Consider the following 25,695-nt stretch of genomic DNA (forward strand, 5'->3'; position numbering starts at 1 on the left):
AGGGAGCGGCACACACCGTTAGTAGGGCCCAACCAAAGTTGAATGCCAAATGCAGTTTAATATCTGATACTATAGGCCGAAAGCCTAAAGACTGAAGCTCAGCTTTATACAGTGGAGGACAACATCAGGGAGCGGCACACACCGTTAGTAAGCCCCAACCAAAGTTGAAGGCCAAATGCCGTTTAATATCTGATACTATAGGCTGAAAGCCTAAAGACTGAAGCTCAGCTTTATACAGTGGAGGACAACACCAGGGAGCGGCACACACCGTTAGTAGGCCCCAACCAAAGTTGAAGGCCAAATGCAGTTTAATATCTGGTACTATAGGCCGAAAGCCTAAAGACTGAAGCTCAGCTTTATACAGCAGAGGACAACACCAGGGAGCGGCACACACCGTTAGTAAGCCCCAACCAAAGTTGAAGGCCAAATGCCGCTTAATACCTGATACTATAGGCTGAAAGCCTAAAGACTGAAGCTCAGCTTTATACAGTGGAGGACAACACCAGGGAGAGGCACACACCGTTAGTAGGGCCCAACCAAAGTAGTAGGCCAACTGCAGTGTGGCATTAAAAAATACTTAATGAGAGCCTGAAGGTTGAAGCTCGGACAAGGAAACCTGGAGGAGAACACCAAGGAGGAAGAGAACACCAAGGAGCGGCAGACACCGTTACTAGGCCCCAACCAAAGTAGTAGGGCAACTGCTGTGTTATATAAACAACTACTTAATGAGAGCCTGAAGGTTGAAGTTCAGCTTTTTCAGTGGAGGACAGCATGATTGAGTGGCGCCGCAGACAGACAAAGGTAGTACAGTATGTGTTAACTTAAAAAGTTGGCTCTATGCATTTTTAAATTAGTTTCAGGGGTACACAGGCAGCATTGGTGTGGTCAGCGGAGGACAATTTGAAGGAGGGACCGCAGACAGACTTCCTAGGCCTAAAATAATAAAATAGGCTCTATGCAGCTTCCATTAGGTGGCAGGGGTACTCAGGCAGCATTGGTGTGGTCAGTGGAGGACAATTTGAAGGAGGGACCGCAGACAGACTTCCTAGGCCTAAAATAATAAAATAGGCTCTATGCAGCTTCCATTAGGTGGCAGGGGTACTCAGGCAGCATTGGTTTGGTCAGCGGAGGACAATTGGAAGGAGGGACCGCAGACAGACTTCCTAAACCTAAAATAATAAAATAGGCTCTATGCAGCTTCCATTAGGTGGCAGGGGTACACAGGCAGCATTGGTGTGGTCAGCGGAGGACAATTTGAAGGAGGGACCGCAGACAGACTTCCTAGGCCTAAAATAATAAAATAGGCTCTATGCAGCTTCCATTAGGTGGCAGGGGTACTCAGGCAGCATTGGTGTGGTCAGTGGAGGACAATTTGAAGGAGGGACCGCAGACAGACTTCCTAGGCCTAAAATAATAAAATAGGCTCTATGCAGCTTCCATTAGGTGGCAGGGGTACTCAGGCAGCATTGGTTTGGTCAGCGGAGGACAATTGGAAGGAGGGACCGCAGACAGACTTCCTAAACCTAAAATAATAAAATAGGCTCTATGCAGCTTCCATTAGGTGGCAGGGGTACACAGGCAGCATTGGTGTGGTCAGCGGAGGACAATTTGAAGGAGGGACCGCAGACAGACTTCCTAGGCCTAAAATAATAAAATAGGCTCTATGCAGCTTCCATTAGGTGGCAGGGGTACTCAGGCAGCATTGGTGTGGTCAGCGGAGGACAATTGGAAGGAGGGACCGCAGACAGACTTACTAGGCCTAAAATAATAAAATAGGCTCTATGCAGCTTCCATTAGGTGGCAGGGGTACACAGGCAGCATTGGTGTGGTCAGTGGAGGACAATTTGAAGGAGGGACCGCAGACAGACTTCCTAGGCCTAAAATAATAAAATAGGCTCTATGCAGCTTCCATTAGGTGGCAGGGGTACTCAGGCAGCATTGGTTTGGTCAGCGGAGGACAATTGGAAGGAGGGACCGCAGACAGACTTCCTAAACCTAAAATAATAAAATAGGCTCTATGCAGCTTCCATTAGGTGGCAGGGGTACACAGGCAGCATTGGTGTGGTCAGTGGAGGACAATTGGAAGGAGGGACCGCAGACAGACTTCCTAGGCCTAAAATAATAAAATAGGCTCTATGCAGCTTCCATTAGGTGGCAGGGGTACACAGGCAGCATTGATGTGGTCAACGTAGGACATTTGGAAGGAGGGACCGCAGACAGACTTCCTAGGCCTAAAATAATAAAATAGGCTCTATGCAGCTTCCATTAGGTGGCAGGGGTACACAGGCAGCATTGGTGTGGTCAACGTAGGACAATTGGAAGGCGTGTCTGACACAGTAAGTACTCCGAGTCCCAAAACCTAAATTGATGTTAATGTATCCCAAAAAAAAACAAAACAAGAAATAAAAAAGGTGGCATACTTAGGTACAAGGGTGTGCTCCTATGCTGACTTTCAGACATTGTAATTTGGCGCAAAGTATTTAGTGGTGTAAATGTAGGACAGGGCCCCTGACTATTTTTACTAGCATCATACATGTCAACAAATTGTTATTGTCTGTGCCAGGCATGGAAGGATTTCAGCGCATAGACTAAACAGTGGTGGAGCAGCGACAGATAATTTTGCAAGTGGTAGAGCACTGTTTGACCTTGGGGGTGACACTCTCTCCTGGCTGGCGGTACAAGCCCAGGGCTCCTCATGTTACAATGGTGTGTCTGACGTTGAGTGCGCACCACCACCGCCAGAGACACTTCATTGTACTATGAGGGACCCAGTGCCAGTGCCGTCGACCAAAAGTGGGCACACCCACCTCTTCAGACAAACGGCACTCTGACGGGTGCTTGAGACAAGTGGCGAGACCACGGCCCCGTGGGGGGAGTTAGGCCATTTAGGGAGGTGTAAACATGTCGTATGCTGGACAAACAGCAGCTGCAAATTAAGAGATTGGAACAGTCAGTAACACCAGCCCCAAAGCAAGACCTTATTACAGGAAAGCTAGGTGTCAGCTGGGAAAGGTGGGGCAAAATAATTTGAAATCCACGAGTGGTTCATTTTAATGAAGGTTAGATCATCAACATTTTGGGTAGCCAGACGAGTCCTTTTTTCGGTCAGTATTGAACCAGCAGCACTGAATACTCTTTCTGATAGCACACTAGCTGCTGGGAAAGCAAGTTCCTGCAATGCATATTCAGCCAATTCAGGCCAGGTGTCAATTTTGGATGCCCAGTAATCAAAGGGGAATGACGGTTGAGGGAGAACATCGATAATGGAGGAAAAATAGTTAGTAACCATACTGGACAAATGTTGTCTCCTGTCACTTTGAATGGATGCTGCTGTACCTGTCGTGTCTGCGGTCATTGCAAAATCACTCCACAACCTGGTCAGAAAACCCCTCTGTCCTACGCCACTTCTGATCTGTGCACCTTTAACACCTCTGCCCTGTTGCCCCCTGCAGCTCGTGTGAGAACCATCACTGGCGCTGTGTGCTGGGAATGCCTGAATCAAATGGTCTACAAGAGTAGCTTGTTTGGTTGCCAATATCTGTTCGAGGTTCTCATGTGGCATTATATTTTGCAATTTGCCTTTATAGCGAGGATCAAGGAGGCAGGCCAACCAGTAATCGTCATCTGTCATAAATTTTATAATGCGTGGGTCCCTTTTGAGGATACGCACGGCATAATCCGCCATGTGGGCCAATGTTCCAGTTGTCAAGTCAGTGCATATGCTGGGTTGAGGAGCACTTTCTGGCAAATCAACGTCACTTGTCTCCCTCAAAAACCCTGAACCCGGCCTTGCACCGCCAGCAGTTTCTATTGCCCCCTTGGAAGCTTCCTCATCCAAAAAATACTCATCCCCATCATCCTCCTCCTCCTCCTCCTCTTCGCCCGCCACCTTGTCCTCTAGACTTCCCTGAGCAGACGATGGCTGACTGTCATCAAGGCTTCCCTCATCCTTGGCTGCAGACGTCTGTTCCTTTATGTGCGTCAAACTTTGCATCAGCAGACGCATTAGGGGGATGCTCATGCTTATTACGGCGTTGTCTGCACTAACCAGCCGTGTGCATTCCTCAAAACACTGAAGGACTTGACACAGGTCTTGGAGCTTCTACCACTGCACAGCTGACAACTCCATGTCTGCCATCCAACTGCCTGCCCGTGTATGTGTATCCTCCCACAAATACATAACAGCACGCCTCTGTTCGCACAGTCTCTGAAGCATGTGCAGTGTGGAGTTACACCTTGTTGCAACGTCGATGATTAGGCGATGCTGGGGAAGGTTCAAAGACTGCTGATGGTTCTGCATACGGCTGGAGTGTATGGGCGAACGGCGGATGTGAGAGCAAAGTCTGCACACTTTCAGCAGCAGGTCGGGTAACCCCGGATAACTTTTCAGGAAGCACTGCACCACCAGGTTTAAGGTGTGAGCCAGGCAAGGAATGTGTTTCAGTTGTGAAAGGGCTAAGGCAGCCATAAAATTCCTTCCGTTATCACTCACTACCTTGCCTGCCTCAAGATGTACAATGCCCAGCCATGACCGAGTTTCTTGCTGCAAGAACTCAGACAGAAATTCTGCGGTGTGTCTGTTGTCACCCAAACACTTCATTGCCAATACAGCCTGCAATCCATTGGGATCTTGGTTAAAAAAATTCCAGACTGCACTCTTCCTATCGGATACCTTTTCAGGCATTGCACACTGACTACTTTAACCTGATGGCCACGCTGTCCTACAACTGGTTTTGGTTTTGCCAGACGTTTTTGGCCAGATACGGGCCTGCCAGATGGAACCTGTTGCGATGTTGATGCCTGCTGCGGCTCCTCCTCCTCCGCTTCAGAGCTACTGCCGCCTGCACCCTGTTCCCCCAATGGCTGCCAATCAGGGACAACAACTGGGTCATCTATGACCTCCTCTTCTATGTTCTGTGCACCTTCCTCTGGATCACCGTGTAAGCCGGTGCTATAGCGTTCGTGACGGGGCTCCATAGTCTCATCGGGGTCAGATTCTGGATCACTACACTGCGAGGGCAATGTTCTGATCTGAGTCAAAGGAACAGCATAATAATCTGGCTGTGGCTGTGCATCTGTGCACTCCATGTCCGATTCATCTTGTAATGGGCATGGCCTGTTAACAATTCCCTTTCTAACCCAAGCACGGTATGTGTAAAGAGCTCCATGGAGTAACCAGTTGTGTCGCCTGACGTATCCTTCACTGTTGTTCTGGGTGAAGGACACAAGGAAGCGACTTGTTCCTGACCGGGAGCATCCACTGACGACGCACTGCTCTGACATTTGGCACTTTCCGAGGAGGAGGCGAAAGAGCTAGAGGCAGAGTCAGCAATGAAAGCCAATACTTGTTCCTGCTGCTCAGGCTTCAAAAGAGGTTTTCCTACTCCCAGAAAAGGGAGCCTTCGAGGCCTTGTATAGCCAGATGAGGACGCTGGCTCAACAACTCGAGACTTAGGGGCTATACTGCTTTTCCCACGACCACCTGATGCTCCACGACCACCACCACTACCATCATTACCAGCTGCCAATGACCGCCCACGGCCATAACCTCTTCCACCAGACTTCCTCATTCTTGGAAAAATGTTACCAAACTAGCAACCGTTATGTGGTCCTGTAAAACCAGGTACAAGGTGTGCGTGAACTTGTTGGGAATGTAAATCTCCCTTTTTTATGTGTGGGAGAATGCAGTGAAAAATGAGGCCCACTGTATTACACTAGACAGTTTGATTAGCAGAAAGAGGCTGGCAGATATGGCACTAACAGGAGTGACGCAGATAAAAACACTGGCAATAGAAATGTCCCTCTTTGTGTGTGGGAGAATGCAGTGAAAAATCAGGCCCACTATATTACAGTAGACAGTTTGATTGGCAGAAAGAGGCTGGCAGATATGGCACTAACAGGAGTGATGCAGATGCACACACTGGCAATAGAAATGTCCCTTTTTTTGTGTGGGAGAATCCAGGGAAAAATCAGGACCACTGTATTACACAACAACACAGTTTGATTAGCAGAAAGAGGCTGGCAGATATAGCACTAACAGGAGTGACGCAGATACTTTCTGGGAGAATTGTGAAGAAATCAGGCCCACTGTTACACAGTAGGTTTTCTGTGGCAGAAAAAAAAATGCCACTCACAGGACTGGCACTAATGCAGATTTGCCAATCTTAATCTCCCACTTTTATTTTTTTTTCTGGGAGAATTGTGAAGAAATCAGGCCCACTGTTACACAGTAGGTTTTCTGTGGCAGAAAAACAAAGACAGATGCCACTCACAGGACTGGCACTAATGCAGATTTGCCAATCTTAATCTCCCACTTTTATTTTTTTTTCTGGGAAAATTGTGAATAAATCTGGGCCACTGTATTAGAGTATATTCTCTGTGGCAAAAAGTGGCTTGAAGAGATATATATATAAAAAAAGGGACTGTACTACAATTACTATCTCCCTACAGTTATATCAGAAAAGTATGTCAGGCAGCAATAAAAAGTCAAAAGTGTGGACAAACAAACAGGATAGCTTTGCAGAAAGGGAGGAGCAACAGGATTTGTGCTTTGAAAAAAGCAGTTGGTTTGCACAGCGGCGTACACACAGCAACGCAGCTATCAGGGTATGTGCACACGTTCAGGATTTCTTGCAGAAATTTCCTGAAGAAAACCGGAAATTTTCTGCAAGAAATCCGCATTTTTTTTTTTGCGTTTTTTTTCCGTTTTTTTCGCGTTTTTTTAGCATTCTGCAAGCGTAATTAGCTTGCAGAATGCTAAAGTTTTCCAAGCGATCTGTAGCATCGCTTGGAAAACTGACTGACAGGTTGGTCACACTTGTCAAACATAGCGTTTGACAAGTGTGACCAACTTTTTACTATAGATGCAGCTTATGCAGCATCTATAGTAAAAGATAGAATGTTTAAAAATAATAAAAAAAATAAAAAAATGCTTATACTCACCCAGACATCTCATCAGCGGCGTCCGTTCGTCTTCCTATAGCTGGTCTGTGCGCACAGGGCCTTCCGTGACGTCACGGTCACGTGAGCGGTCACATGACCGCTCACGACCAATCACAGGACAGTGACGTCATCGGCAAGGTCCTTTGCCGCACACCAGCTACAGGAACCGAACGGCAGCGTGCAGCGGTGAGGCGGGAACACTGCGCGGGACATCGAGGGTGAGTATAGGACTATTTTTTATTTTATTTCTTATTTTTTGACCAGTTATATGGTGCCCAGTGCGTGGAGGAGAGTCTCCTCTCCTCCACCCTGGGTACCAACCGCATATAATCTGCTTACTTCCCGCATGGTGTGCACAGCCCCGTGCGGGAAGTAAGCAGATCAATGGACTCCTAGGTGTGCGGAATCCCTGCAATTCCGCATTTTTAATGAACATGTTGCTTTTTTTTCCGCGATGCGATTTTTTCGCGGAAAAAAAGGCTACATTTGCACAAAAAATGCGGAATACACTGAAAATAATGGGAGGCATATGTTAGCGTTCTTTTCGCGTTTTTATCACGTTTTTATAGCGAAAAAACGCGAAAAAAACGCGAAAAATACTGAACGTGTGCACATGGCCTCAGGGAGCCTTATAAGCTACAGAGCTGTTGCACAGAAATCGAGCCTCCACTGTCCCAAAAAGAAAAGGTGGTGTTGGACACTGGAAATCGCTACAGCACAAGCGGTTTGGGGCTTAATTTACCCTGCCTAACGCTATCCCTGCTTCTGACGAAGCGGCAGCAACCTCTCCCTACGCTCAGATCAGCAGCAGTAACATGGCGGTCGGCGGGAACGCCCCTTTATAGCCCCTGTGATGCCGCAGAAAGCAAGCCAATCACTGCCATGCCCTTCTCTAAGATGGTGGGGACCAGGATCTATGTCATCACGCTGCCCACACTCTGCGTCCACCTTCATTGGCTGAGAAATGGCGCTTTAAGCATCATAGGAAACGCGACTTTGGCGCGAAGATCGTGTACCGCATTGCCGATCCCACGCTGGGATCGGGTTGGGTTTCATGAAATCCGACTTTGCCAAAAGTCGGCGACTTATGAAAATGACCGATCCGTTTTGCTCAACCCTAATTAGGATAGGTTCCCAGCAAAAGAAGATCGCCTTGTCTTGGTTACTGGGCATGAATGAATTGGCCAAAGTATGGGCTTACAATCTTCATTTTTTACTAATTTTTAGAGCAGTAATGCAATTCAATTTTCATATATTTCCTGTTTGCATGTTACTACGGAGTGCAACTTTATTTGATAGTTATATATGGAGATGGCTACTCTTAATATGCACCTTGTCAAACCAGTGTTCTGTTTGGAAGTGACGGTCAGTCTTTTGTTATTTATGTGTCTAGAAATATCAGCCTAGAGTACACAGCTCGAACATAGGACAGCCAAAAGGAGATGACCAAATAGTGGCAATGAGGACCAGAAGATGCGACGAGGAGTGGACGGGTGACCGTGAGGAGCAGAGGGCCCGAAGCCGTGAGTGTTAAGGTGCGTATAAGGTTTTCTGAAACTTTGTAACTTTTTGCTAGCCCTATACAGTTCAGAAAAATGGCAGCCATGACTGTTATTTACCAAAATCTACACGGAATCAAATAACAAAAAATTAGCATTTTGGTGAATGAGGATTTCTGTAAAATTCAAGCAGAATTCAATTCCACATTAATTAATTTGCTTATCTCTATTTATTAGTCTGCCATATGCCATATGACATAGCAAGGCATTCCCAGTGACCTATACAGAGGTTATTGTGCGTAGAGGCAGAGGAGATGAGCTATGAGCATCCCCTATTGTTAGTAGTGGATCCTGTGTTATTTGCATCCAGCTTTACAATCGTGATGTTACCTTTCATTATAACTAAATATAACAATATATAGAAAATTATATTTCATATTTTAATTACTTGGGTCATGCACTCCATCCTCCTGTCAAAGGCTGATTTTAATTAGTATAAAAAATACCTATCCTAGAATAATTATGTAGGCCTAAACTCAAGAGAAGGAGTGTTTGGTCATCAATCAAGCTGACTTCCGGAAACCTCACTGATCTGCTGATTATAGCTATGGTTCCAGTGAATAAAGCCAGAACACCACAGCGCCATTCACCATCTAGTGGCCATCACTGAGAACTGCAGTTCAGCTCCTATAAATTTGCATTTGAAGTTCCTGGCAGTGGCCAGATTGAATAGTAGCTGAGCGGTAGTTCCTGGCAATGGCTCATACACTGAATAGGACTGTTATGTTCGGGCTTCATCCAATGTTTATATGAGCTTGGAATCATATGTCGGTTAAGGGTTAAATATACAGTATTGTCTCATCAAGAAAACACTTTCCATGTAAGGGCCTCTGGACCCAATAAAGTAAGGTTTCCCATTTGGTACCCCTGTCAGTAATCCAGAGAGGAGAGCTGTTACATAAGATCTGAAGTAACCAGCCTGTTTCAGTATTACTATATTTCCCATGCAAATATTGTTTTGAAGATTTGATGTGGTAATACAGTATTTTATATTTATTATCTTCTTAATGGGAGAATCAGAAGCTTCAATAATTGGTCATATATTTCCACTGAGAATTCTAAGATGAATAAAGAAGCTTTAGCCCAAAGCTTTAGCTCTGTCTGTCATCTGAAAGGAATAGCTACATAAATCAGTATAATTATTGGATTTGATTTTCCATTAAATTCAATATCAAGGCTAGTTTAAGTCATATTTGTGGAGTATTATACAATCTGACAACACTACTTAAGGTTTAATTGAGATGTTTAACTGGCAGAGACAATTCATGTTTTGCTCATGTTACTTTGTATAACTTGGAAGATTTAAGTGGTATCTGCTGTGTCACTTCACATCAACGTTAGCTCAATGGCAGAAAAACCACTCTACAGTCTGATAGTCTGGCGCAAAAGTGCCACAAAAAACTGAGAGAGAAAACAATTACCACCATAGAATATAGCAGCACAAAATTGACATTTGTGACTAAATTCCCTTTAATAGTATGTTTATATATGGCAATTTTGTACGAGGAGTAGAGATGATTGAATCTGTTGAAATTCAAATTCGCCATTTTCAACTAATGTTTCTCAAAAATTTTGTTCACAAATAATTGCAAGTACTACATAGCATCAAAGAACTCTGAAAAGATGTGTACCATTTTGGAGTTTCCTAAGACTGTATCTAACCCATTTTAAGCTCTTTAACACAAGTAGAAAATTAGTAATTTCAAAGTGATCTCACCATTGGAATGGATAGAAACTTGATAGTAACCAACAGCCCCTTAAACAATACAGCGAACTGACAGACTTTTCATATTTTTTAGGAAGACCATTCTGTGCACAACATTCTTTCAAACTGATGGTGTCTCTGTCAGAGGAAGCATCCTCCTGCTGTGACTGAGGTGCCTGACGTGCCTTGTATTCCATAAAGCCCACTGCTCACTGCTTCTTCCCCACTAATATGCTTGGCAGACGTAAAGGAGGTCAGTTGTGCGTACAGAAAGCAAAACATGGCAGCAAGCGGAAAGTATAGGTGTGTCAAATTGATCTTGTAAAACCGGTGTGCAAAAACAAGCATGCACTACTATATCTATTAAATTTGTTTTCTTTTTTTTTCAACAAAATTGAACACCCTTTTCCCAAAAATGATATAATAAGAAATGCTATGTAGATACATGTACAAAACACTAGCATCTGCAACAGGGCACTCTATTGGTATAGTGTTTATAGATTCATCTAGTAGTGCAGATGAGCGAAAAATAAATTGTTTGTGACTTGCACACTTTCTGAGGTAGACAATTGCAATTAAATGTTTGGATTTTGGGGAATTTTCTTTTGTATTTTTTAAAAAATAATTATTCTACCTTCACAAAAAGGATTACACTAGAAATGCAAACTTTAAAAGTTACTTATAGCAAGCAAGCAGTTTCTCTCACACTGATTTCAGATTTATTTTTCTTAAAAACATATTGTCCTGGCTTGATGCTACTTTCTAGTGCATTTAGAATGAAAAAAAAAACAATGTAAAAAAAACAGTGTGCAATTGTAATTCAAATAATCTATAATGTCAAATCATAGTGAAACTGGCACCTCTCTTATCTCAATTGATAGACTACTACAGTCATTTTTTTTGGTGATGCAATTGTACAACACATTACTGTTTGGAGCATTTGTCCAATATTTTATAACTTGCTCTGATGCCTTCTCTAGATCCTAAATCACTCTAAAATGGCTGCTGCATTCCCTGCCTTGTTTGTTATACTGCCTATGATAGTCCCTCCTGATTGACTGCACTATACCATGTGATGCAGTCATGTCAGTGGCTCATGTAATTCACTGAGATTTTTTATAATGACAGCTGCCTTTTTTTGTAATTTGTTTAAATCAAATCTAAAATTGCTTGCATTCACCTGTGAATTTCATAAAATTTGCCATAAATTTGATTAGCATTTGTTTCATTTCTAGTGGGTAGGAGTTTAAAGAAATAATGTAGGCATAGATTTGTGCAAAAATTTGTATCAGCTTCTCACTTAAACTTGGTCTTTTCAATAGTGCTATAGTGGGAGAGTGGGCAAAATGACATTTGCAGTGGTTGCTTACTGTAAGTCTATAGAAGTGGTGAATATTAGCCATCTCCCTTGCTGCCCCCCCGTTAAGTGGTGCCTACAAACTAAGGTTCTTTTTGGAGATCTTATCTAAGCAGAGGGTAACAAAAGATGGCAAATGCTCTGCATAAGCAGCAACCAAGATGACAGAAAGTTAGCAGTTAATGGATAAAAACTGTACTGAATCAAGTGTACTGAATATGATTCAATAGTGTCTTTATTTATTACTAGCAACTGGTTTTATATTTTTATAACTTTTGTAACCCTAACTCAGGGTAAGGATAGACATTGCTTTGGGGTTAGGCTTAGGGCTATTGTTAGGGTTAGGTTTAGAATTAGGGTTAGAAATGAGGCTAGTGTTAGGTTTAAGTATAGGCTAATGTGTTAAAATTTTTAGATTTTAAAAATGAAAAAAAAAGTATAAAATTCTATACCTATTTATTTAAAAAAAATTGCAAAAAAAATAAATAAAAAAAAATAGCAGGATTAAACACTAGCTATAATTACACCAGTATTTTCATCAACTTACATTATACGTGCTCACGAGATAAGGGGCTCTATAGTTGACCGGTGGAGCTGACTCAGAGAGTGCCAAAAAAAGGGGTGCAAAATACTTATCTTTCCCCAGAAACTGGCAACATATTCTGTGGCACTGCACTACATCCACTTTGTAAAATCATCAGTGACTAGTCGCCCACTTTTCTCTGTACTTGTAAATTTCGATGGTCATAAGAGTAGCCAATGGTTACATATACAGTGATGATATCATCATGTACTTCAGAGGAAGTCAGAGACTAGATTACTTTTCATATATTACAGCATGTACAGGACTGGTGGCCTGACTGCAGAACACATAGCTCCCTTTCACATCCCCACGGAGCCCACACATGGTAGAGTGTCCCCACAAAACCCCTAACAAAGCCCCCTTGCACAATATTATGTCCTCATACAGCTACCGTATTTTTCGGAATATAAGACGCACTTTTTCCCCAAAAAAATTGTGAGGAAAATGGGGGGTGCGTCTTATATTCGGAACGCAGGCTTACCGGCATTGTGGCGGCGACAGAGGTGCGGGGATGATGTGGCGCGGTGAGCTGTATGGCGTGAGCAGGGTCTTGTCCACATTTGAGGTGAATCCGCGGCCCGGTATTGATGGAGAGCAGCAGCGCTGGTGAGTTACGGTATTTTCCGGTGGCGGCGTCCATCTTGCTGAGGCCGCGCGTGCGCAGATTCACTACTCTGCGTCCCAGGGCTTCAGGAAAATGGCCGCGGGAGGCCGCGCGTGCACAGATGGAGATCGCGGCGGCCATTTTCCTGAAGCCCTGGGACGCAGAGTAGTGAATCTGCGCATGCGCGGCCTCAGCAAGATGGCCGCCGCCACCGGAAAATACCGTAACTCACCAGCGAGGAACTGTGCAGCCTGAATGTCTTGTATCCTACCCCACTGTCGCTTCGTCCCTGTCAAGTGCCGTGGAGTCCTGTCCATTCCTGCAGAGCTGGAATCGCTGTCAGGGTGATGGAGGGAATTCCGTTGTAGTGGGGATCTCGGAGAGTCTCGGGGAGTTTGCGCAAAGCCGACAATGCTTTGCAGTGTGTAATGTCACTGAGCTACGGAGCGTCTGAGAGGCCAGAAAGCAAACCAACACATTTAGGGGAATACACCCTGAGGAAGGGGAACTGTGTATTCCCAGAAACGTGTTGGTTTCCTTTTTGGCCTCTCAGACGCTCCGTAGCTCAGTGACATAAAGCATTGGATTAAGGGTAATTTCAAATTGATTAAAGTTAGAGGGGAAAAAAAACCCAAAACATTCCAACGATTGGGCGATTAAATTTACTCCCACAATACGGAAAGATTTTATAAATTTTTTAGATATTACCATCTCTCATCAGGGACACCATGCAATTACTAAAACTTGCTCTCTTTTCTCCATCAATACCGGGCCGCGGATTCACCTCAAATATGGATGGGACCTGCTCACGCCATACAGCTCACCGTGCCACATCATGCCCGCACCTCTGTCGCCGCCACAATGCCGGTAAGCCCGCCGCCACCAGGAAAACCACCCAGCTCTGCTGCTCTCCTTCACTACTGCTGTGGCGTCACCTCAAATGTGGAAGGGACCCTGGCCGCTGCCACCTGAGGAAGTGACCGCACATCTGCCGCCGCCACAGCAACCTCCCCATGGACACCAGGCCATGGCGTCGCCCACCTAAGCAGGATGGGACCCTGCTCAGGTGCACGCTGTTCCACCCACCACACTTCAGCATCACCTCACCTCTGGCACCACCATGCCTCCTGTGACCCTGCTCTGCCACTGCCTGCCCTCAGGTAAGAGATCTTAAATTCGGACAATAAGATGGACCCCATCTTATAAAAAATCTTTTTTTCTGCAATTTTCACCCCAAATTTGGGGTGCGTCTTATGGTCCGGTGCGTCTTATAGTCCGAAAAATACGGTACTTTGCACAGTATTATGTCCCCACATAATCCATTTACATAATATTATGTTCCTACAGTTTCCCACAATGTACTGCCAATTAAAAAATAAAAATATAGTTACTTATCCAACCCCTTTTGCACACTGCTCTGGTCTGCAATGTCTACTGAGGCAGAGCTGGCATAATGTAGTCATTGTGCCTGCTGCGCTCTTGGACAAATAGGCTCAACTATCGAAGAGAGAGCTAACGGTTCCATCATTCTTTCAAGGATGCAGATATCAGTGAAAGTGAGGCACCAGTTGGTGGGCGGCCGCATGGTGCGGAACACTACAGTATCCAGTCTTTGTCTTGGTCCATGGGCCACACTGTAACAGTGAAAGGGTCACTTGTGGCCCACTGGCCAAACTTTGCCCAGACCTGATCGATCTATCTATCTATCTATCTATCTATCTATCTATCTATCTATCTATCTATCTATTTATCTATCTATCTATCTATCCTCTTAAAGGTATCAATCTGCATTAAAAATATTTTAAATATTTTTTTCCATTATTATGGAAGATATATAAAATAAACAAAGCAATACACATGTTATAAGCCACAAGTTTTGCGTGAAGTTTAAAAGAAAAATTCTTTAGACAGAACAGTGTACAAATCTGATGTTTTAACTCATAACGCTATTTTCATGCTCAATTAGATATGACAGGCCAGACAAATCAGGTTAGGACATGGTAAGGAATTGCACCTAAGAACTCAAATAACTTAGATCTCAAGAACAAACTCAAGCATTGATGTCTATTGCAATTTACTTTACATTAAATAAGCCCTTTGGACGTGTTTTACTCAGCAACACATAGCTTTCCTCCCATATACCAATGAGGAAGGTATTTACTAAATCAAATGCACATTGCTTAGAAGATTAAACAAGTGATGACTTAAATATTTAATTTTAGTTTTTGGTTTTTTTTCTTGCGAATGTCAAACCTATGCGCCGGCCTCAGATTGGATTGAAAAAAAATCAGTGACAGATGGTTTAATATTGAGATAAAAAACCAACATGACTGCATTTACAAACATTTTATTAAAGAGGTTATGCAGTAATATCCTCTGTCCAGAAGTGACATCAGGCACGGAGAGACATTATTGCACGCTGGACAGTAAAGTTGACGAGGCGAATGTTTTATACCCACTGAGCACCATTGGTCCTATCAGTTAAAATATAACTAGTGCAAGATGCTTGTGCATCATACAGTTTCCTCATCTTCTGTGCTTCCAGCTATTGCTGCATATCTCAACACTCAAAGTTGGGTTGGTTAAGAGTAGGACAACCAGGACAACCCCTTTCTTCTAGGATCAGTCCCATACCTGGCCATTGGTGATTGGTATAGCGGCTTAGCTCAATACCTCAATACCATGCACACAACCTATGGTCAAGTACGGCACTGCCTTTTTTTATGAAAGTATCACAACTTCTTGAAAGGGGTATTTCCATCTTTATTCACAGACGCCGTCGTCCGGTCCTTTGGGCATCTCTGGTCTTGATCCGGTGCCTCATCTCTTCTTTCTTCTTACCATCACTGTCCTCCTTACATGCTTCGTGTGGATAATGCATGCTATGTCATCCATACAGTGTTCTTCATCTTACTCCTGCACAGGAGCACTTCTATTTGCCCTGCTGAGGGCAGAGCAAAGTACAGTAGTGCTGTAGTGTGCATGTACTGGCTTTACTTCCAAGTCATCGTCATTCTTTGCATCTGCCAATCTCCAACAGCAGCACAACATGTGAATGCATGACATAGACTATGAGCCACATGAAATGGACTTTTATAGCCTCTTTGCAGGTGCATGCACACGACAGCAGTTTTGCTCTACCCGAGTAAGAAGAGAGAAGTCACCTAATCGAGACCAGGGATACACATCGCACCGGACTGCGCCATCTGTGAATATAATAAAAGTTATTTTCCTAAAGTGTAAAAACCAATTTGATTGCATTTACAGGAAATATATAACATCCCAAATTTTTTCAGCAATGTTTTGGCTATGCTAAAGTATTCAACCCTTGGCATTTTTTGTACTTTGCTACCTCACAAGCTGGAATTTCACTGTTTTTTTTGAGGGTTTGCATCTGTTCATGTAAACTGCATGCCTACAATTATGAATATTTGGTTTTCTTTTTATTGTGAACTGAACAACAAACTCAAAATGAGCCTTACAATTTTTGTGTGGAAGTAAAAGTTTTTTTTCTGCCCAGTCTTCCATAAAGGCCACCTCTATGAAGTATACAGCTTATTATGGTGGTATGGAAAAATACTCCAGTCTCTGCTTGGAAACTCTGCAGCTCCTTCAGAGTTACCTTTGGTCCCTGTGCTGTCTCTCTAATTAATACCCTCCTTGTCATGGCTGAGAAATTTGGTGGGAGGCCCACTCTTGGTACGTTTGTTGTGGTACCATGTTCTTTCTATTTCATGAAAATTAACTTGATGATGTTCCAGGAGATCATCAGAGATTGGGATATTTTTTGTAACCTAACCCTGACATGTACTTCTCCAAAACATTGTCCCTGACTTGTTTGCAGATCTGCTTGGTCTCTTGCTTAATGGTGTTGCAGCCTCTGTGGCCTTTCACAAAAGGTGTGTATATGCTGACAGACCATGTGACACTTAGTGTTAGGGTTCGAGTTCCCGCCTCTGCACAGAGGGAGTCTCGGGCCATCTCCACTGCGGTCTCCCATTCTTCTCCAGCCGCAGTGGAGCCTGCTCAGTGGAGATGTCGGTCCCAGCATCTGACTCAGCCTGATACTGTGCGGATGGTTACTGCTGACTTTCGAGGCTCAGCCATTGTAGCCAGTACTGGTCAGCAGCGAGCAAACATCTCTGGGACTAAGTCCTGCTTTTCCCCTTCTGAGCATGCCCAAGGTAAGACCTCTCATTGGAGGTCAGGGGTCACATGCTCAGGTCCTCTTGGAAGGTCCTGAAGTTGCTCAGGTACTGCAGCAACTCCCATTGGTCCTCTAGGAAGGTCCTGAAGTTGCTGCAGCTATAAAAGGTTTGCATGGCCATGTGCTAGTATCAACTAAAGTTATGTGCTCTGCGCCAGTGTGGTCTTATGCATGTGGATTCAGGGTCTGGCTGAAATAAGCCCCTAGAATACTGGCACCTCCAGTGAGGAGTTTTGTGTGAGTGGATTCAGGGCCCGGCTGAAATAAGCCCCTAGAATACCGGCACCTCCGGTGAGGAGTTATGTATAAGCTTTGCTGACTGCATGACCACTATTGACTCTATTTGCTAGCTGTTCCCCTGTGAGATTAACAGGGCACAGCATTCTCTTTTCTCAAGCCTCTGTGAAGTAACAGAGTTCGCTTATACTGCCATATAGTACCGCCATCTACTAGCAGCGGGTTTCTCTCCTGCACGGTGAACCCCGGGTTGCGAACGCACCTACTATTCAATATATATATACTCGGTGCGTTCCACCAACCCCAACACTTAGATTGTACATAGGTGGACTTCCTTTCACTAAATATGTGGCATATCAAGGTTATTGCTTGCATCAGAAAATGTTAGGAGCTTCATAGCAAAAGGGGTGAATACATATACACATGCCAAGTTTAATTATTTGATCCCATAAATTTCATTTATGCCATTTATGCCTACATTTTTTCTCACTTCACTTCAGCAACTTAGATTATGTAGTTCTGATTCATCACACACAAATCAGATTACAAAGATATTTAAGCACAGGTTGTAATGTAACAAAATAGGTAAAAAGCCAAGAGGGTGAATACTTTTGTAAGTTTCACGAAGTGACAGTCCTGGCGTGACACGACCCAACTGGTGGTCGCTCACAAAACGGCAAAACACCGGGGACACTTTAACAACGGTGGGCCCTGCGATAGGGAACGGGGTAATGGACACCTCCTAAACTCTCCTAAGAATGTGCCCTTATCTTCCTGACATCTCTATACAGGTTCTTTCAACTTGTCGCCGAGCAGGATACCTCGACCCTTACTCGCCCTGCACCTATCCCTAAGTAGGGAATTGGCAGGTGAGAGCACTTGTCCCACCGCTGCATTAATACAACACAGGGGAAGTTACACAACAAAGGGACAAAGAAACAATAGCACCACACTTAGCTTTTTCTGCTGCAATGCACCGAACAGCAGAGTAAGGCACCAGATAAGAATTCAGCTGAAGAACAACAGCACTCAGCAATCTCCTTTTCCAGCAAGGTTGGTATCCAAAGGAACTGTATAACCAATAGTCAGCTAATGCATCAGGTGACCTTATGAAGGATGGTGGGAGTGGTCACCAACCACATCAGCTGACCCAGCAGCAAAGCAATGCAATGCAATTCAATAACACCAGCAGCCACCGGGGGGGAAAAGTGCATTAACCCCAAATGACCAGAAAGAAAAAAAGGTTCAAATCAGAGGGAAACCAGATCTGCCACAGATCCACACATGGACCGTAACAGTAAGCCACTGTACCTGTTTATGGACCTCACCTTCTTTTCTATTCCGTCAGTAGAAAAAAAAACGTAGGGAAACTGACCACAATACTGTTTCCTAATATTTCTATGGGAAAATGTCTATTTCTAAGACCGAAAGCTTCCACTATTTAGTGTTCTTCCTCATAGATAGATCAAGTCACATCCACTTAATTGGGCAAATATCTCAAGCATGACTTTTTTGACTGGCCCATGGAATGTATCATTACAAAGCATAACTGAGAACACTAGGGTATGGTGAGCTTTATGTACTGTAGGTGCAGATTCCCAACTAGAAAGATTTTTCTAGATGCTCTGTAATGTGAAAGGCTTACATGTACGGTCATCCTCACCCTTCCATTGCTGTATGCTTGATCCATCATGTGATCATCATGTGTCTGGACTGATACTTTTTTCCAAAGTCTGTGATGGTGAACAGAACCTGTGGTCATCTTCTTTGTAATAATAATTTCCCAATATACAGCATTCCACATTGTTTGACATTCAGCCACTCATTTTCCTTTTTCATTGTCCCAAAAAAGAAGAAACTGGGCTCCAGACTTCAGAGTAATTTATAGAATAAATTTTATTAATGTCACCGGGTTCTCACACAAAATTTTAGCAAAGTATCTTTTACAAGCTTCTTTTATCCTTAAAGTAGGGGTGAGGATGGGAGAGAAACACATGGGAATATTGCCTATCCATATACCTGGTTAATAGCCTGACATAATATCATAATATATATATTTTTTTTTTTATAAATGCATCTGAAGTTTAGAGTGCAGTTCCTTCACGACTATTGAATGACCATTTGGCAAGTGAAGACATGAATCCACCAGCAGAAATACAATTATACTTCCCTGAAAGTGAGTGTGACCATTGGTACAAATTCCACATCCCAGTAAGAGCTAACTATCTAATTTTACTAAATGAAGCCAGTATAAAATAACATACTGTTAGGACTAGCGGAACGCACCAAATAATTGGAATAGATAGAGTAAGGTGCGTTCACAGCCCGGGGTCCACCTTGCAGAGATGGAACCTGCTGCTAAGTAATGACGGACTATATGGCGGTACAATGTGGATACACACACGGGTTAACTTCACCCTGTGTGGAGGAAGTGAACCCTGTTGCGTCACAGGGCCACGGTACTGCATCAAGAGCGCAAGCATGGAGTCCCAAAACTCAATCCCAAGACACAGGATTTGAGTTCATATAGACCTCTTGCGCTCGATACCGCAACTGGGGTGTCAGAGAGAAAGAAATAATATTAATAAAGATGCACGAGAGTGCGTGCGGTGCCGCACTGGTGGACGCCACTAACCACCCAGGCTTGGGTCAGGAAAGCGCTGTGAAAGCGCACGGCGCCGCACTGGCGGTCACAGCAATAGACGCTCTTTTGTGTGTTAGGTGCTGATGGCTGTCGGGCGCTAGATATCAATCATCCACCTTACGCGAGCAGTCATTCAATAGGGATGGGATATTTAAGGACGACTTGCACTCCTCAACACATACCCATATCCAAATGTACACGAGCGCATGGCCGTGCGGTCATGTGAACCTTTTATAGCTGCAGCATGTACAGGACCTTCCCAGAAGGACCAATGGGAAGCTGCCACAGAAGTTAAGCACCTTCAGGACCTTCCTGGAGGACCAATGGGATCTGCTGCAGTATCTGAGCATGTGACCCTCGATCTCCAATGGGAGATCTTGCCCTGGGCATGCTCAGAAGGGGAAAAGCAGGACTTAGTCCCAAAAGCGTCTGCTCACCGCTGCCCAGCACTGGCTTCAATGGCAGAAGCTGGAACAGCAGCAGTAACCCTATGCACAGAGTGAGACTGAGCAAGACGCCGGGACCGACGTCTCCGCTGAGCAGACTCCACTGCGGCTGGAGAAGAATGAGAGACCGCAGCAGAGATGGTTCGAGATTCCCCCTGTGCAGAGGCGGGAACTCGACACCTAACACATACATGCTTGAGCCAATTAAAAAAAGCATGACAAACAAACAAGGATACATCTCCAATGTAGAGAAGCAAATTCACATAAACTAAAGGTACCTTCACACGAAGCGACGCTGCAGCGATAGCGACAACGATGTCGATCGCTGCAGCGTCGCTGTTTGGTCGCTGGAGAGCTGTCACACAGACCGCTCTCCAGCGATCAACTATGCCGAGGTCCCCTGGTAACCAGGGTAAACATCGGGTAACTAAGCGCAGGGCCGCGCTTAGTAACCCGATGTTTACCCTGGTTACCAGCGTAAAATCTAAAAAAAACAAACAGCACATACTTACATTCACGTCCCCCTGCGTCCACTTCCTGACTGACTGAGCGCCGTACAGTGAGAGCAGAGCGGTGACGTCACCGCTGTGCTGCTTTCACTTTCACTTTGCGGCGCTGAGTCAGAGGAGGAAGCAGTCTGCAGGGGACGCAATGTGAGTATGTGCTGTTTGTTTTTTTTACATTTTACGCTAGTAACCAGGGTAAACATCGGGTAACTAAGCGCGGCCCTGCGCTTAGTAACCCGATGTTTACCCTGGTTACCAGTGTAAAATATCGCTGGTATCGTTGCTTTTGCTTTCAAACACAACGATACACAGCGATCGGACGACCAAATAAAGTTCTGGACTTTATTCAGCGACCAGCGACATCACAGCAGGATCCTGATCGCTGCTGCGTGTCAAACGAAACGATATCGCTAGCGAGGACGCTGCAACGTCACGGATTGCTAGCGATATCGTTATAATGTCGTTTCGTGTGAAGGTACCTTTACTTGTAGAGATCCTAACAGCTGATACAGGCTGCATGATCCACTGGCATCAGGTAGAAGGCACTGGCTGATTTATCTCAGCCAGGAATGATTGACTCTGAAATGCTATGGCATTTCAGAGAAAGACATGTTTTAAATGCCACCGAGGACCGAGACGCGCTATAGACTAGTAGGACAAGCGCACAAGGGAGAGAAGCCGCTGAGTACCCACCTATCCAACAAGTCTATAGCGCTGCTATTTTCATGGCGTCTTCCTGCCCACTTCTTTGGATTGACAGTTCTCTGCATACATGCCTATATAGGCAGACTCTTGTTAATTTAAGGCATCTGCCGGGGAGAAGTCACCAGGGACCTGCCTATCTGACTAGTCTACAGCGTTGGATTTTAAAGTACCGTATATACTCGAGCATAAACCGACCCCCCTAATTTTGCCACAAAAAACTGGGAAAACTTAATGACTCGAGTATAAATAAATAGTAAAAATAGATACCAATAAAAGTAAAATTAATTGAGACATCAGTAGGTAAAGTGTTTTTGCATATCCATATTGAATCAGGAGCCCCATATAATGCTCCATAAAGTTTATGATGGCCCCATAAGATGCTCCATATTAAAATATGCCCCATATAATCCTGCATAAAGGTTATTAATGGCCCCATAAGATGCTCCATAGACACATTTGCCCAATATAATGCTGCACAAATATTGATTATGGCCCCATAAGATGCTCCATAAAGATATTTGCCCCATATAGTGCTGCACAAACGTTGATTATGGCACCATACAGACACTTGCCCCATATAGTGCTGCACAAATGTTGATTATGGCCCCAAACAGACACTTCCTGTACTGAGCTTTCACCGTTACTGCTCATTACAGTAATGAATATGCGACTCCACCCCTATGGGAGGTGGAGCAGCATATTCATTACTGTAATGAGCGGTACCATGTGACCGCTCAGTACAGGAAGAAGCTGGGGTGACGGGGAGCCAGGGACGTGCAGGGACCGCGCCAGGAGCAGGTGAGTATTATTAGACAGCCCCCGCTCCCCCTCCCCTGCCGACCCCTGGGTATGACTCGAGCATAAGCCGAGAGGGGGACTTTCAGCCCAAAAAAATGGGCTGAAAATCTCGGCTTATACTCGAAGTTATATGGTATGTTTTTTTCCTGAAATAACGCAACATTTCAGAGTCAAAAATTTCTGGCTGGATTGGCCGGCATGTATACGCTGTCAGGTTCCTTTTAACAGATTTTGTTCTGTTTCAAACTCTAGCATCACAAGGGTGCCCATTGACTTTTGAGCCACCTTGACATTTTCTAGTTACTAAATATTCCTACTATATGGTGTGTGATGAAGATCAGAAAACAAATCACGGCAGATTCTTATGAGAAGCGAAAATCTATAGTCACTAAATACTCTTATTGTATCTATTTAGCATCATCAATGATGTGACGAGGATCAGAAAATGTAACAAATCACAGAAGATTCTTATTAGAATTTCAACTATAGTTTTTTTCATCATCTTTTTGTTTCTAATTGTACATGACATTTTTATCTGCAATAGTACATGTAAATTATTAAACACAATTATCAGTCATACATTATAAAATGCTCAATTACTGTGTTTAATTCCAAATTAATAAAATTATAAATTGCTACATTATTGTGTTTATTTCCAAATTACAAATCGTATTGCTGGAAAAACAATTTTTTTAAAAAAGTTTGCCTCCCGATCTGCACATTTGATCAGAACGTTCAGTAGAAATGTCCAAGCTCATTCATATTTCAAAAAATCAAAGGGTAATAGCTGAACAGAAATACCTTTGTTTCCTTGGAAAGCAATTAGGCTGGTGATGGCAGGTCTCAAGTGAGAATCCAACTCTCAGATGGACTGTAATTACTTGCTATTTGCTATTAGAAACAGAACACTTTCTTGATTGAAAAGCCTAATTACCTGGGATTTGGAGGGTTGTGCTGACAATTGTACTTTTTAAGGTCTAATGAAACTATTCATGCACATTTGTCCAGGATAAACCGGCAATCAACAAATCAGATCCCTATGGCCACAATATTAACGTTTCATGTATTTCTTTGGATTAATTGTATTCAATTCAATTTATAAATGTGAGGTTTTATATAATACATTTTTTTATCATATTAATATTAGGTCTTTGTGAAATGTTCTCATTTTGAAATGTTAGATTTTCAATCTTAGTTTGGCAAAAATAACAAATTAATTTATATGTAAGTGAGAAGAATTCTGAATTCTAAGGGGACAATTCATCAAATAGTTTTTGGCATAATTCTGGCAAAATCCTTACAAAGGTATTGTCCATGCTGACTTCAGGCTGCGGTATTTATCACGCCCACTGGAAATCCTCAAACCCAGAGTTAATACACAAAAAGAATTATTGACGGACTCTGATGATTCAATTGTGAAATATTTTAATGTTCTTTCTAAAGCCATATCAGAAGAAGAAAAATATTTCACAAATGAATGGTTTTTATTTTGAGAATTCTGGCATCAACCTGCGTTTAATGTCACAAAATTTTGTGAAATCCACAGTCAAGCACAAATTTTGTGACTTTTGACGTTTTCACACCAGTTCCTTGCCTAAATTCTATGTACACTCACTGGCCACTTTATTAGGTACACCATGCTAGTAACGGGTTGGACCCCTTTTGCCTTCAGAACTGCCTCAATTCTTCGTGGCATAGATTCAACAAGGTGCTGGAAGCATTCCTCAGAGATTTTGGTCCATATTGACATGATGGCATCACACAGTTGCCGCAGATTTGTCAGCTGCACATCCCTGATGCAAATCTCCCGTTCCACCACATCCCAAAGATTTCATGTTGTTTACGCCAAATTCTGACCCTACCATCCGAATGTCGCAGCAGAAATCGAGACTCATCAGACCAAGCAACGTTTTTCCAATCTTCTACTGTCCAATTTCGATGAGCTTGTGCAAATTGTAGCCTCAGTTTCCTGTTCTTAGCTGAAAGGAGTGGTACCCGGTGTGGTCTTCTGCTGCTGTAGCCCATCTGCCTCAAAGTTCGACGCACTGTGCGTTCAGAGATGCTCTTAGGCCTACCTTGGTTGTAACGGGTGGCGATTTGAGTCACTGTTGCCTTTCTATCAGCTTGAACCAGTCTGCCCATTCTCCTCTGACCTCTGGCATCAACAAGGCATTTCCGCCCACAGAACTGCCGCTCACTGGATTTTTTTTCTTTTTCGGACCATTCTCTGTAAACCCTAGAGATGGTTGTGCGTGAAAATCCCAGTAGATCAGCAGTTTCTGAAATACTCAGACCAGCCCTTCTGGCACCAACAACCATGCCATGTTCAAAGGCACTCAAATCACCTTTCTTCCCCATACTGATGCTCGGTTTGAACTGCAGGAGATTGTCTTGACCATGTCTACATGCCTAAATGCACTGAGTTGCCGCCATGTGATTGGCTGATTAGAAATTAAGTGTTAACAAGAAGTTGGACAGGTGTACCTAATAAAGTGGCCAGTGAGTGTATATTCATCGCTTTCATAACCAACTGCGTACTATCTTAAATTGATACCTCTGCAATATGTAATAGATCTGTTCATCTTAACTAGACATGAGCGGATAAGGCAGAATTTGAATTCTCCTATTTGCTAGTTTTATTCCTGGAAACTCTATTTGCAGATAAGTTATTCTCCACAAATTAAATGTCTCCAGACCCCAAAGCATAATAAAAGTAATATGTAAAAAATAAGAAAAAATCGCTGTATTCACTCTTTGGGCATCTCCACTTCTCACCGCCACCCATCTGGTCCTCATCATATCTTTTGGTTCCGCTTCCGTTGGAATATTCGGTCTTCTTGCACTGTGTGGTATTTCTGGGTTTCATGGCATCTGGGAGGGTTCTACACCTTCATCACGGAGGTCAACATTGTCCCCCATTGCGAGTGGTGGGGGATCAGAATATGCAGCAAGAACCTGATGGGGAATGGAGGGAACATAGGAGTAAGCAGTGACTTTGGCAAATGCAGACTTTTGTAAAATTCAGTTCCTCTCAAATTTATTCACTCTTTGCTAATCTTAATCTTAACCCATTGATGTTGACCCAATTTGCCCATCTCAATCACCCATACACATATGACAGCCATTGACTTACTAATGCCCTGGGTTTTTTTTACTTATATAGTAACATAGTTAGCAAGCCTGAAAAAAGACATTTGTCCATCCAGTTCAGCCTATATTCCGTCAGAATAAATCCCCAGATCTAAGTTCCTCAAAGAACCTAATAACTGCATGATACAATATTGTTACGCTCCAGGAAGACATCCAGGCCTCTCTTGAAACCCTCAACTGAGTTTGCCATCACCACCTCCTCAGGCGAGGAATTCCAGATTCTCACTGCCCTAACAGTAAAGAATCCTCTTC

This window comes from Ranitomeya variabilis, chromosome 1, assembly GCF_051348905.1.
Source record: "Ranitomeya variabilis isolate aRanVar5 chromosome 1, aRanVar5.hap1, whole genome shotgun sequence".
NCBI classification, from domain to species: domain Eukaryota; kingdom Metazoa; phylum Chordata; class Amphibia; order Anura; family Dendrobatidae; genus Ranitomeya; species Ranitomeya variabilis.